This window comes from Mastigoproctus giganteus, chromosome 7 (assembly GCF_048544385.1).
Source record: "Mastigoproctus giganteus isolate SK-2022 chromosome 7, ASM4854438v1, whole genome shotgun sequence".
In the NCBI taxonomy this organism is placed as follows: domain Eukaryota; kingdom Metazoa; phylum Arthropoda; class Arachnida; order Uropygi; family Thelyphonidae; genus Mastigoproctus; species Mastigoproctus giganteus.
In genome coordinates this window covers 11,033,638-11,048,046 of record NC_143581.1, presented here as the reverse complement: position 1 = coordinate 11,048,046, position 14,409 = coordinate 11,033,638, and the positions used below count along the sequence as shown (strand labels likewise).

Below are 14,409 nucleotides of genomic sequence, written 5' to 3'. Positions count from 1 at the left end.
TGTGAGGCAAGAAAGCAAGTGTATGAGCTTATGCAGCATCAGCCAAAAAAAAAAAAAAAAATCACACCATTCCCTCAAAATACCTGTCCAGTTCTCCTTAAATTTATTCAACCTATCAACTTCCACAACGACAGATGGAAGTTTGTTCCAGCAATTAACCAACCGCTGGCTAAAGGCAAATTTCCGCACATCTATTCTACATCTGTCTTTTCTTAATTTGAATTTATGCCCCCTTAGGTTCGTAATCAGAACAAGTGGAAGGATCCCATCAGAATTCAGCGTGCTCAACCCATTCAAGGCCTTATACACCTCAATCAGATCACCGCGCAGGTGCCTAGTCTCCAGCCACTGCAATTTGCAGAACTTAAGCCTCTCTTGGTAAGAGGATCCCTTCATTCCCCTCACCAATCTTGTTGCCCTTCTCTGTACACGCTCAAGTAAACTACATCCTTCCTAAAATGAGGCCTCTAGACCTGTACGCAGTACTCAAGGCGTGGCCTGACCATTGCCTTATACAGAGGGACAATCACCTCCTTCTCCCTGCTGGCAAAATTCCTATATATCATTGACAAAACCCCATGACCTGCCCTGGCAACCTGTCTGCATTGCTCAGAAAACTTCATATCTGACTGCACAATTACTCCCAGGTCTTTTTCATTTTCTATTACCTTAAGTGTAGTACCACACAGTTGGTACGTTTCTCTGGGGTTACTTCTACCCATATGCAGTACTTTGCATTTGTCAAGGGTAAACTTCAGTTGCCACTTCTTAGCCCATCTGCCCAAATTATCTAGATCCTGTTGCAGAGACCCCCCCCCCCCCAAGGTTTCAGTGCTGGGCCCATTGTTGTTTTCTGTATTTATCAATGATATCGATGAAGATATATCAGGCTTAATGTCCAAGTTTGCAGACGATACGAAGGTTGGCAGGGTTGTTAAGGACACTAATGACAGTATGCTGCTGCAACAGGATCTAGAAAAGTTAGGCAGATGGGCTGAGAAGTGGCAACTGAAGTTTAACATTGACAAATGCAAAGTACTGCATATGGGTAGCAGTAACCCAAGAGAACCGTACCAACTGAGTGGTACTATATATATTATATTAGGGTTACCCGTAATTCGTAATTCAATACATAAACCCGTATTTGTGTCTGTAAATTGTGTGTGTTCTTAGGTCGATTTGCCTGTTTTGCTGGACGAAAAAACCCCAGTTGCGCGGGGAGGGGGAACCTTGCTGTCTACGCCTGAGACCGACTAACTCAGCCACGGAGTGAAAAAAGTCCATTAAAGTTTCTCGCGTCATCGACGGGACTCGAACCCGGGATTTTTCCATCCGATCTGGGGAGGATGGCGACGATACCACGGTGCTACGAGCGGAGACCAACTGTGTAGTACTACATTCAGGGAGGTGGAGAATGAAAAAGACCTGGGGGTAACTGTGCAGTCAGATATGAAGTTCTCTGAGCAATGCAGACAGGCTGCCAGAGCAGGTCATGGGATATTGTCAATGATATAAAGAATGAGACAAGGTGATGATTATCCCTTTGTATAAGGCAATGGTCAGGCCACACCTTGAGTACAGGTCTGGAGGCCTCATTTTACGAATGATTTTGAGTTGCTAGAACGAGTACAGAGAAGGACAAGATTGGTGAGAGGAACAAAAGGGTGCTCTTACCAAGAGAGGCTTAAGTTCTGCAAATTGCAACATCTGCAGACTAGGAACCTGCGAGGTGATCTTATTGAGGTATATGTATAAGGCGTTGAATGGTTTGAGCAGGCTCAATGCTGATAGTATATTTCCGCTTGCTCAGATTAAGAACCTGAGGAGGCATAGATTCAAATTGAGGAAAGACAGTTGTAGAATAAATGTGCGAAAGTTTGCCGTTAGCCAAGGAGTAGCTAATTGCTGGAACAGACTTCCATCTGTTGTTGTGGAAGTTGATAGCTTAAATAGATTTAAGGATAAACTAGACAAACAATTGGAGTGACCGGATGGGTGAAATGGAAAGGATTTTTTTTTTTTTTTTTTGGCTGATGCTATATATGCTTGCTTTCTTGCATCATATGTCTCAACTAATGTTAATGCTAATGCTAACTCAGAGGCACTTGCCCCTGAGTTCAGAGACCCGAGTTCAAACCGAACCAAATTATTTTTATGAAAAAAACCACTAGCGCCATCCAGCAAAAAATTTAAAATAAAAAAATAAATAGCCGCGTTTGGCCGGCGCAAAGCATCGTGGGAAAGGCAAATGTATCGGGGTACGGCCACGCGAAACTGATCATAGGACGTCGACGGCGTCACCTGGCGGCGAAAAAATATGAGTCAAAGGCGAGTAAAGTGATCTAGATGTCATTAACACAAAGCATTACAGGAAACAAAATCGGTCCAAGCTGTCCGGACCGGTGGCGCCACCGGTACAGACAGCGGCGGCCGCCGCAATTAAAATCTGTTCAAAGTGCCAGTACCCCTACTAGCATGTTCCAGAGGCAAACAGAGGGTGTAATAATCTTGATTTGGTTATCAGCAGTGATTATTCGTGCATTAAGAATTTGCAAATAAAGGAACCACTAGGTGGCAGTGATCATAGTGTACTGATGTAGGAGTTACTTAAAGATGTAATTACACTGGTGTGCAAAACTTAAGGACCAACACTATTTATAAAGGTTGCAACCACAAAATCTTTACTGATGAGAGTAGATTCAGTGTCAGCAGCGATTCTGAACGTCATCTAATCTGGAGAGAGGTTGGCACACGGCATCACCCCGCAAACATCACTGAAAGGGATCGATATGGCGGTCGAGGTGTTCTCGTCTGGGGAAGTTCTCGTCTGGTTCTCGTCTCTCATCTTAGATGGTCGTACACAACTCTAGATACTGTAAGGCGGTACTGTAACCGGTGTACGCTACTGTACTGAGGTAATCCTTCCCCATGCACGTCTATTCCGAGGTGTCATTGGCCCCGAGTTCGTGTTTATGGATGATAATGACACACCCCATCGCACTGCAGATGGGGTGTGGCGTTAATTCTCACGAACAAAGTGAGGACATTGTTCGTATGAATTGGCCTGCCCGTTCCACCGACCGATCTAAATCCAATCGAACACATATGGGACGCTCTGGGAGACGCCTAGCGGCACGTCCACATTCACCAGAAAATGTTCACCAGCTGAAGATGGCGGTGACAGAGGAATGGACGATGTTACCACAAGAACTTATCAACATTGTTCTAAGTATGGACAGGCGGGGCAAAGCCTGCATCGACATTAGGGGTGGCCATATCTCCTACCTCCAGGCATTTGACTCCATACAGCATAAGGCAATGTTCCGGGCACTGGAAAGACAAGGCATAGATACTCCATATATTATGATTTTGAAGAAAATATACGAGAGTGCTACCTCCTTTATTAGACTAGACAAAGACAGTAGCAAATTTAAAATCGAGAAAGGAGTTCGACAAGGAGACACAATATCTCCGAAGCTGTTTACTGCTGCCCTCGAGGAAGCTTTTAGAAGATTAGACTGGTCGCAGAAAGGAGTCAATGTGAACAGAGAGTACCTAAACCATTTACGATTTGCATATGACATTGTGGTCATAAGCCACGATCCCAAAGAACTAGAGGAAAAGCTTAATCAGTTATGCACAATTAGAAAGGATTTTGGACTAAATATGAATATGGCTAAAACAAAAGTAATGATGAACAAGTATGCCACAGAAAGGGAAATAATGACTGAAGGAGCAGTAATTGAAAAGGTGCAGTCATATACTCATCTGGGACAAGTTATTAGCTGTAATAATGATAAATGGCTGGAAGTCAAGAGAAGAATAAATTTTGGATGGATAGCATTCAGGAAATATAGTCACATACTGAAGAGCAATATCCCAGTTTGTCTGAAACGTAAAATAATGAATCAATGTATACTCCCCACCATGACTTATGGAAGTGAAACTTGGGCACTCACCAAAAGAATGGAAGAGAAGCTGTGAACTACATAGTGAAGAATGGAACAAATTATATTGGGAATCAGACTGTTAGATAAGAAGAGAAACACATGGATTAGGCAGCAAACTCAAGTTAAGGACATTCTTATCAAAACTAAAGAACTAAAATGGTCTTGGGCAGGACACATAGCTCGAAGACACGATGACAGATGGACTAAGAAAATAACAGAATGGTACCCAAGAGGAACTAGAAGAAAACCTGGAAGACAAAGGCGGAGATGGATAGATGAAATTCATGAGTTTTTGGGTAGTAAATTGATGGCCAGTGCTCAAAACAGAAGGAACTGGAAAGTTGCTGCAGGGGCCTTCATCCTGCAGTGGATTGAAAATGGCTGATGATGATGATGATATCTCCTACTGAGGACCACCTCTTCCCTTTGTTCCGTCTTTGGCAGTGATGCATCTGTATCATGGCAGCCAGTGCTATGTTGCCATATTTGAATAAAGTCCCTCTGTACCGTTTTGTTTCCGTTGTTGTGTCGGTGTTGTTCCCTTCATCATTTCTGTACCACACGAGGTTCCTTTGGTATGCTTTTCCCATATCCCCGCCACTCCTATGAGAAGCTACAGGTGAAAAACTGACTGGTCCTTAAATTTTGCACACCAGTGTACCATCAGGGGTAAAGGGAAGGGTTTTTGCTTCCGTAAATGTGACTACAGTTCTCAGACAGTTTTTGAATTCTGTGGAGTGGGACCAACTGATGATGTTGCCAACTGCAAATTCTAAGTGGGAAGCTTTGAAGAAACTAATCGTGGAAGCTACTAGGCTTTTCATACCGATTAAGAAATATTGTTCAAGGTTTAGGCTTAAATGGATGTCAGATGAATTAATGAGACTCATGGCAGAGAAGAAAAATGCGTGGGATGCATATAAATTATCAAAACCTTCCAGCTACTTATTTATCACGATTAGACCCTACTGTTCCACTGACTACTGGTTACGTGTTACGATATTCGCGCCAAAACAGCGACACCATAGCACTACTAATAATAAGTCGTAATTTACAAAATCACTAGCTAAATTTAAACATAATCTAACGAACGTGCCCAAGGCTATTAATATATTTGTTAAACACATTTTAATTAATCAAAAATACGGTAAAAATTTCAAATAACTTATCTGTTCTCAAGAGCTCAAAATTCTTCGGTCTCACGACAATGCTCTCGTAGCAACCATTTGGTAGTAACTTTGATAGTAGTAATAATAGTAATCTTTAGCAGTAACTCATATTTTTAAATTCCTATCATTAGATACAATTCAGTGAAAACAGGACTAATACAAGCTCTGCATGATTCTGTAGTTTGAGAGCATAATATACTGCCTGGCCGCTTGATTAGTACAATTAATATAATACTATGCAAAATCTTGCAAATCAAAGAAGTCACATGGTATAGTATAGTGTACAAGTATAATGTATATTGATTAGCGGTATCAGAGTTTTCCTCAACCCTGCGCCTGTTTCTCTGTTGCGCACACAACTCTCTGTACAGTCCAAATTATGCTGTGGTATGGTGTTCAGCTGGCAACTTAGCCTAGGGGATTTAGAACACCACTCACTCCTGCTTTCCGTCCATTGCTATGGGAAGCTGGGCCAGGTATGTAAGACAATTCTTTGGCGGGGGGGCACATCCATAGTAGCCTGACGATGGATTCGGGGAACAGATGAAGAAGAAAGAGGTGGATGAGAGGAAGAGCGATCCACCAGAGGGGACAAGAAAAGGAGAAATGGGGAAGGGAAGCCCACTCTTCCCTAGGGGGGGGGAGTAAATTAAAAGTCATAAGCTCAATATGTCCTCTGGAACTCGCCGTCTGGCAGCCAACGAATCCCACACCAAGTAAGCCTGGTGTTAGCAAGTTATCCCGCACTGGCTCTGCAAGTGTCAATAGGAATATTCTATGCCATTTCGTGGCATAAGTGTGCCTATGAGAAAGAGAAACATCCTGGGCTATGCATTACAGCCTTGAGAGGCGATTTCCACACCTGAGAAGACGCCTGCAGCAGTTATTATCCCACGCCAATTGGCAGGCGTCAGTGGAAGACTAGTCTCGAGGAAGAAAACATCCCAGTCCAAGCAACTACATTCTGAGCGCAGTTATCCCACACTTGCTTACAAGAGTCAGCAACAGGTTCCCATACCATTTTGTGGTATCAGGAATCCTCTAAGGCCTCTGCGGTTCATGGTGTCACATAGTGTGTGATGCGTTTAGGGAAGCACTATAAAATCTACTTGAATTCCCAAAGCTGATATTAATTCGCTGGTAGCATCAGGGCCACTATGTCATGATATGCAGCTTCAGCAAGACACAAAATGTTGCTAAAAACAAAAACACAGAACTATATATACTGTCAGAAAAATGTGGGAAAATAACGTTGTGAGAATTTTACAAATTCCTCCAGTAGTCGACAGGATTCAAAACTCTGCAAACGAGTAACAAGTGACAAAATCACTATATTATCACGGACGTTGGTTGGTTGTTGTAAGATTTTAAGCGCATTGGCGATTTAGGCTATATTGTGCCGTATAATATGGGTATAAATAGTGCGTGTTATATGGTCGATTTGCTGCTTGCTGGACGAAAAACCCGAGTTTCCAGGAGAAAAAAACCATGGTACCATCGTTTGAGACCGACTAATTCCACCACGTTGTGAAAAAGACCCATAAAAATTCCTACTGTCCTTGATGGGATTCGAACTCAGGTCTTTTCCACGCGGTATGGTGTAGGATGCTGATTATACCAACTGTGTTATCTGGTACAGAACACCGGAGTGTTTTATTATGAAGGAATAAGCTTGCAGAATTAATGGAGACCTCTTTATTGTATACACGAGACAAACAACAACCTTCACGACTACAAGCCAGTGGTTAAAAGAAAAATATCTATTACCCCTGGCGGGACTCGAACCCGCAACCCCCGGTTTAGGAGACCAATGCCTTATCCATTAGGCCACAGGGGCTTGTACGCGACGTATTGTGATCGATACTATATCGATCTATCGATACTATATAGATAGCACAGTAGTTCCATCTAGTTATTTGTATTTAGAAGTTTTGACAGTTTTGTGTTTATTCTCAACGTTACCAAAACATTTTTTTTTCTCAATAAAAATAGAAAAAAATTCACTACTGGTTAAAAGCTTGTTTAGTCTGAGTTATTCAAGCAGAAACCATGTGAAATTTCAAGTGTTCCATTGAGTATAATTATGAGATTATCACTACACTCAAGAGAGTTTCTGTTGGAAAAGTGTCAATGTACATGTATCTTCAATACATAAGAGCGGTTCTAAGAGTGTAGTGAGAAATTATCAACCGGTCAGTCTAACTTTAGTAGTAGGGATAATCATGGGAAAATGATCAAGGGTGGAATTCAAGATCATTTCAATTGAAATGGAACTCTGAAGGATACTCAACACGGTTTTGTAAAGGGAAAATCATGTTTAACAAATCTGGTTAGATATTTTGACAGCGTCACACATGAGCTGGATTTAGGGAATAATTTCTACATTGTTTATTTAGATTTCAGCAAAGCATTTGACTCAATCCCACATGAGCGGTTACTTTATAAGCTGAAACAGATTGGAATCTGTTTATTTAGATTTCAGCAAAGCATTTGACTCAATCCCACATGAGCGGTTACTTTATAAGCTGAAACAGATTGGAATCACAGAGAAAATCCTTAGATGGATAGCAGGATGGCTTCAGGGCAGGAGGCACAGAGTTGTAATAAATGGTTGTTCCTCAGATTGGGTTAATATAAGAAGTGCGGTACCCCAACGACCAGTATTGAGACCTTTGATTTTCTTAAATGACATTGATGAAGGGATGGAGGGCGTGATGTCTAAATTTGCAGATGATGTAAAGATTGGTAGGGTAGTTAATGATGACCGGCAAGCAGAATATCTTCAGTGTTCGAGACAGACAATTCAGGTATGGTCAGGAAAGTGGCAGCTATGCTTTAATCTAGCAAAGTGCAAAGGAAAGGGACTTGGGAGTTACAATACGGTCAGACATGAAGTTCTCTGAGCATTGTAGACAGTTTTGCAAGAAAGACCCATTGTGTCTTATCGATGATTTATCGAACATTTGCTAGTAGAGATAAAGAAGTAATAATCATATGTATAAGGCTTTTGTTAGACCACACTTGGAATACTGTGTTCAAGTGTGGAGACCGTACCTAAAATAGGCATCGAGCTTCTTGGAAAGGTCTAGATTCGGGTAACTCGCCTGGTAAGATCGGCAGAAGGATGTCCTTATGAGGAAAGACTTAGAATGTGGGTTGCTCAGCTTGGAAACTAAGCACCTTAGAGAAAACTTGAGGTATTTAAGGCTCTGAGAGGCAACATTAAAGCGGATGAGGATGAAATTTTCACGGTTATAAATGATTCTAGAAATCTAGAAATGATTCTAGAAATTTCTAGATTCTAGAAATGATTCTAGAAAAAAAGGACCATAAATTCAAATTATGAGAAGAGATGTTTAGATTGGATTGCAGGAAGTTTTATTTTGGCCAACGATTTATGAATTACTGGAATAAGTTACTTACATGGGTGGTAGAGGCTGACAGTTTTGGAAAATTCAAAAGTCAGCTGGATAGCGACTTACGGGAGGAGGGAAATGCATAGGTTGTCTATGCCTTTCCCTCCTCTCGTCTATCATATAATCAGCAAATCGAGTAGAGAATGTAGGCAATTCACGGAAATAATACACCTGGCAGATGAATTAGTTTTCGGGTGGTGCTAACATGACACTTTTGTCCTGGCCTATCTGCACTCTCAGGAAACGTAATGTTTCCGACATGAAGCTACCCAGTTCTTTTTCGTTCCCCGCCAATACGTATGCTATTCTGGGATTACCACCATCTAGTTTCTACATACTGTGTCCTAATCATTTTTGTGTGACTGTTCGATTACAAGTTAGTTATACAGATAATGGGAGTATCTTTGAACATACCGTTTAAACAAAGAGTACACTGAATTTTTAGTAAAAAAGAGGCCGCACCAGATGACTTAATATACGGAAGTGAATTAATCAATTCAGTTTCGTACTTTGAGGCATGGACAAGCTCAAATTTTAAGTCCTGGCAATACAGTAATGTTACTTTAAAACGATAACGTGGGACATCACGGAAACCAAATATTATTGGTAAGGATTTCATCCCTGGGATTTGAAGTTGTTCTGCATCTTCCCTATAGGTGTCGTTTGGTTGAAAGTGGGGTTTTTTTTTTTTTTTTTTTTTGTTCCCAAACCTTAGCAAATATCACCAATGCAGCAGATGCAGTATCCGATGAAGTTAAGCAGCTATGAGATATCTGGCTTATCAGAGTGAAGAACTTTTCTTGAACAGCATACAAAAAATTGTTGAAAGCTGGATGAAATGTATGCTTGATAGGGTGTAGGCATAAAAATGCTACATAAAATTAAACGCAACTTATTTCTGTAATATCTGTACAGCATCATTATCTGTATCATTACCTCTTTTCACGATGGAAAGAGTAATGATATCGTAAAGAGCATTCCGAAACAGGAACTGACGATTTCGGGGAGTTCTGGGTAAATTAATTTTCGGGGCCCTTAAAAAAATTAACTTAATTTTGGCACTATAGACATTTTTTTTTCACAAAAGAAGCAAAGGATTAAATAATATTTAATTGCCTTTCGAAATCCGGCCTTTATTTTTGCCATATTAATCTATTAATCGGCCAGTAGATGGCGCCTATATGCCATATTAATATATTTAGTAGCCAATAGATGGCGCGATCATTCAATATATTTGAGAATACGTTTCTCTGCAGGAAAGCAAGTACTGTATCAATATACTGAGAACAATAATTGAGCACAATCATCACTGGGCTTCAAATGGATCATGTCCACTAAATTATTGCCTTCTTCAATAGTTATTTTGGATAAAAAAAATAAAAAACAAGGAAAGCTTAATAAGGAGATATTTAGTTGTTGTAGGATCCTTATTGCTCCATGTATACTGTTCGTAAATGGCATATACAGTATTCTGTAGTCAGTTTTGTTTGCTGGATGAAAAACCCTAGTTTCCGGGAGAAAAAACTATGCTACCATCGTCTGACAGCATCTAACTCAGCCACGTTGCGTAAACAGGCTTTTGAATCTTCCACATATCATCGACCAGGCTCGAACTCAGGTCTTTTCTACCAGGTGTGGGGAGGATATCGATTCTAGAAATTATGCTACCCAGGATGTCATATTGAGTTATGGTTCAGCTTTAATATATTTAAAATAATAAGAGATGCCACTATGTTTAAGTATACAAGCAAACAAAAAGAAAATGCCACTACAATTCTTTTTCAAAGTATTTTATTATTTTTTTAATACACAAAAAGCCACGGGCACACTTCACAAACAAAATCAAAAAGTCGCTTTTCCTTGAACCTTCCGGGTGGAGGAAGGAAGTTAAGCCAATTTTCTAGAATGCTTGTGAGAAGGCAGAACAAAAATACCCCGGGGTTTACAAGGTGAATATTATTTAATCACTTCGATTGCTGTAATCTTGGTCTGTGCTCATAAAACCTAAAAAAAGGGAAAAAAGATAAAGTTCAAGAAATAATTATAAAAGGTACTGAGGTAGCAGATTCAAGAAATACATATATAAGTCCCTAATACGTTCAACTTTTTTAGCTCAGTAATTCATTTAAACAATACTTATAAATTATACTAATAAAATCCAATAGACCTCAGATACTGGTATCACGCTTCATATTTCTTAATTTTCAAAATTTTTATTGAGGACCAACTGGTTTACCAATTTTTTATAATAAAAAAACTTAAGTAATATTTAAGAAATTTCTAGAATATTCTAGAATATTCCAGAAAGGTGTAGAAGACTCCTGAATGTAGTAGAACGTTGTAGATGATTCTAAAGGAAGAGTTCAATAGGAGTAGACAAGCTCTAGCTGAGTTCAATAGGAGTAGACAAACTCCTGGATCTACATCAATTGTAAAACTTCGTCTTAAACAAGCAGGACTTCATGGACGTGTAGCTGTCCTCAAACCTTTGTTAAAACCGGAAAATCGAAATAAAGGGTTGGCTTTGGCTAAACAGTCATCAACATTGGAGAGTGGAAAGAGTACTGTAGACAGATGAATTCAAATTTGAAAATTTTGGATCCAAGCATAGAATTTATGTGGGAGGGTCAACTGAAGAAAAAATGGTGCCACACTTTGTAGTTAACAATACCGGCAACGTGGCAGGGCCCATGTCGATCAAGTACTTCGTATGGACTGCAAGCCACCTAGCCGAACCAGGCTGTTTCAAGGGTGCCCCAAACTATTATATTTAGGCCACTCGAATAATTAAATTCATCTGACGTGCTGTGTCTTATGTCTGTGAACTGCGTGTGTTCTATGGTCGATTTGTCTGTTTGCTGGACGAAAAACCTTGATATCTACGCCTGAGACCGATTAATTCAGCCACGGAGTGAAAAAAGCCCATTAAAGTTCCTCGCGTCATCGACGGGATTCGAACCCAGGCCTTTTCCGCCCGGTGTGGGGAGGACGGTAACGATACCATTGTGCTACCCGCGCAGACTCCAGAGGTGCCCACTGATGTGGAAATAAAATGATAATAATAATAAACTAGACCAATTAATCCGCGAATATGAAATAATCCTTAAAAGTTTCTTTGCCACAAAATATTCACGATTATATTTAAAGCCTATGGCGCGTTGGGGTTTAATGGTTAATGAAGCTGATATACAATATTGGGAGTTAAAAAGTATTCTATGAAAAATAACTGAAAAGGATTGAATTCGGAACAGATAAAAAGCTAATTATTATCTTCAACTTACCGTTTCCTAATGTTGTCTGAATCATGTTCCGTTAGCTTTATGGTCTCACCACCACTGTTGGTAGTGTTGTTGGGGTGCAATGTACGCCCGCATGTGATGCCAAGGCATAGCATAAGGCATATGGCCCCACATGGTAGGGTACAGAGTAATCTTCTCCTCTACCTTCTCCTCCTTCTTCTCTTCTTGAGCAAAGCTTGTCACCAAAACCATGGCGAACAAAGTGAAAAACAGCTGCAAGACAATACAGAGATTATCATCCTTCGAAATAAATAACGAATTTTAAAATCAAATCCATAAACTAAAATTTTATGGATTTTTAGCTTAACATTAAACATATGTAAAATTTAACACAAAACACTTCATGTCCTTTGTAATAGTTTGGCCAAAGGGTAGAAGCACGTTAAGGGCAATACCAGTTGCATATCCACTAGATACTCAGAAGCATCTGTTGAAATGGGGACTTCTATGAGCAAAACAACTGGTCCGAAGGTGTAGTGTATTGTGAAGTCAGGTCACTTTGTCATCAGGGAGCAGCCACCACGTGGGCATATGCAACCCGGTGTTCATCCTGGCACATAAAGCCGGACCTGGGTCTGCTAAATCTGTCAGTGCAATCCAGCATCAATGGCGGTTGGCTGCCTCTTAAGGAGGGGATGGTACGTTATCAAGCATATATGCTAACGCCGTAGGGTGAAAGTTCCCCCCCCCTTTTTAGGGAGATAAAGAAATTTTAATTCAAATCATTTTTGAAAATTTTAAAGTATCTTCTTTTGGATATTCTTATGCAAAAGTGGCCAGATTTCTTGCATTTCTACTTTTAGTCCTTCATTTCCCACACAGTATCCCAAGTGGGACAGTTTGGGTTCAAATTATGCTTTTTGTCTTATACAGTATACCATTAAAAAAATTTTCTAAGTAATAAATGCTTAAATGCTTTTACAATTATCTAGTAAAAGTAATATTTGGAAGGAGTCCTGGGAACACTTACCAAATGTTTCAGGGCCATTTCTAACGACTCTTGAGAACTACAATAAGGAAAATCTCTCTGATGCGTTTTGTGAAGCGATTCAGCGTTTCCTGAAACTTTTATAGTAAAGTGTCATCCTTATTACGATTCCAATAGGGTGGAGATGAGGAAGCTAGCCATGTGGGAAGAAATGAAAAATAAAAAAAGTGGAAATGTGGGTGCAATAAATAATCTATAGAGATATGTTCCAAGGTTGAATTTCCTCCAAGGATGGAATATGATCGGTTATCAATGAGTGACAGACATTTTTCAACCTTGGTAGTTCTTCGCAGGAAACTTAACTATTCTTTACAACGAATGGCACACGCGAGACAGATTAGTTAATACATATTCATGGAATGATTGTGTTGTGGTATGTTTCCTTGGATCATCACAAGGTGTGACGAGATGTGTTTTGGACTATACTAGGCCTTCCACTGCACGTTTATAGTACGAGGTGTGATCAAAAGGTTTCGTGAATGAATTTGATATCTTTAAATTGAGTAATTTATAAACTTGTCATGAAATGTTCAATGACAAAGATAGCATTAATAATGAATAAATCACCCGTCTGTCTGCATTAAAAAAAAATCTTTATTAAACAGCATTGGTGGCGCAGTGAATATATAACCTTCCTTACCCCACCGGGTAAAAAAAGGCCTGGGTTGGAACTCCTTCAATGACGTAAGAATATTTTTGGGAGACTTTTTTCACAAATTTGCTGTTAGCTGGTCCCGGACAGGAACTGCATTGGTTTTTCCTCCCAGAAACCTGGGTTTTTCGTCTAACCAACAGAAATATCGACTAGAGAATACAATCAATTTAGACACGATATACTGACACCTCATAGCCTTAATTGCTTTGGCGCTTAACCTAGAAACACATTGAGTTTGTATCAAATTTGTTTATTCAAATTAAGGAGAAGTGAAACAGAATCCCATGAAATGTTCAAAAAAAAGCTTTCGAAGATGTGCAGTTCAAAGAAAGTTGAGGCTTGCTTTCGCGTTGAAGAGAACTCACTCTGGCCGCTTTTATGCTTCAAAAACCATTGGTTCAATCGCTCGCGTTCATGATCTGATCAGGAGTTTTCAATATTTAACTATCAACATAGTTGCTAGTGAAATTGGCATTTCCTATCGGACATGTCAATCAATTTTAACACAAGAACTGGGATGCGTTGCGTTTCCAAGTCTGTGCCTTCTTTCTTAGTGATGGTCCCAAAGAGCAGCGAATCCTTGCATGTTAGGACCTTCGTCAACGTGCACCTGCTGCTGATCCACACTCTGTTTCTTCCCTTATTGCTGATGACGAATCATCAGTGTAACTAACATCCGGAAGCAAAAGCCCAGGACTCTCCAGTGAAACACTACGACTCTCCAAAGCCCCTCCCCAAAAAGAAAACAGGATCAAATGTGAAGATCATGCATGCTTATCGTATTTTTTCTTACAAGGCATTGTTCATTACGACTTTGTCCTGAATGGTCGGTGAACAGAGAATACTACAAAACAGTTATAAAGCGATTGTGCGATGTTTAGAAAAAACGGCCAGAACAGTGAGCTTCAGACATTCGCTTGCACCATCGTCTA

General features: G+C 40.1%; 1 long non-coding RNA gene and 1 other non-coding gene across 2 annotated transcripts; both read right to left on the bottom strand.

Moving 5' to 3' along the window:
* Window positions 1–6,883: 6,883 nt before the first annotated feature.
* Window positions 6,884–6,956, bottom strand: TRNAR-CCU (transfer RNA arginine (anticodon CCU)). The gene has a single exon. It is a non-coding gene; the product is annotated as a tRNA-Arg (tRNA).
* A 3,403-nt stretch (window positions 6,957–10,359) lies between these two features.
* LOC150082510 (uncharacterized) lies at window positions 10,360–12,880 on the bottom strand. The gene is made up of 3 exons (XR_016547227.1): window positions 12,805–12,880; window positions 11,817–12,047; window positions 10,360–10,539 (listed from the first exon to the last, which is right to left on the bottom strand). It is a non-coding gene; the product is annotated as an uncharacterized LOC150082510 (long non-coding RNA).
* Between the last annotated feature and the right edge of the window lie 1,529 nt (window positions 12,881–14,409).